The sequence below is a fragment of the Condylura cristata genome, unplaced genomic scaffold, assembly GCF_000260355.1.
Source record: "Condylura cristata isolate star-nosed mole 26May11 unplaced genomic scaffold, ConCri1.0 scaffold00064, whole genome shotgun sequence".
NCBI classification, from domain to species: domain Eukaryota; kingdom Metazoa; phylum Chordata; class Mammalia; order Eulipotyphla; family Talpidae; genus Condylura; species Condylura cristata.
In genome coordinates, this window is record NW_004567165.1 from 714,268 (window position 1) to 715,040 (window position 773).

The following is a 773-nucleotide window of genomic DNA, read 5'->3' on the forward strand; positions in this document are numbered from 1 at the left end:
CTGATCCTCAATACCTGGGTGAGAGAAAAACCGCTGAAACTGCAGACCCGATCCAGAGCACCTGGGCGCCAGAGCACCTGGGCACCGCTGATCAGCTCGACCAGACCGGGAACCGGCAAGATAGCGGCAGAATAAAGACACCGAGACGACTACATCCAAACGCGCATGGGATTATATAAAAACGGACTATAGACTTTCATGCTACGAGTTTCAACCCAAATGAGAACGCCCAGGACTCACTCACTAGAAGGAAAATACCCGAGGGAGAACCGGCGATTGGGGAGTCCCCATAAGGGAAGACACACAGGCAGGAACTGATCCGGGAATGCCAGTGGCTTCCAACTTCCTCAGCTCCTTTAAAAATCTAGGCTCAAAAGGCAGGAAGCCCTACAGAGGGAACCTGCCTGAGGCGGCAGCTTCAGGCTGCTCTGCAGCCTTTTGTCCCAGCCCTGCTACAACCCTGGAGATAAACTGAGATAGTTCAGCTAGGGAGGGGGAACCAAATTGTGGGAAAAGGCTGCAGCTCAGAACCAGAGACCTGAGGATACCCCGCAGACATGTTGCTGACCTTTGCCCCAGCAGCCCCAACAAAGCCCTGGATATAAACTTATACAACACAGCTAGGTGAGTGGATCCCGAGCTGCTGCAGGGGGGCGGGAACCAACCACAGGCCCAACCCTAGGATAATGCAGCAATTTTAAAAAACTTGCATGGGCACATTTAACATAGAGAGGCCCTAGGAAGTGGCTCAAATGGGGAGACTTGTTCAGGGG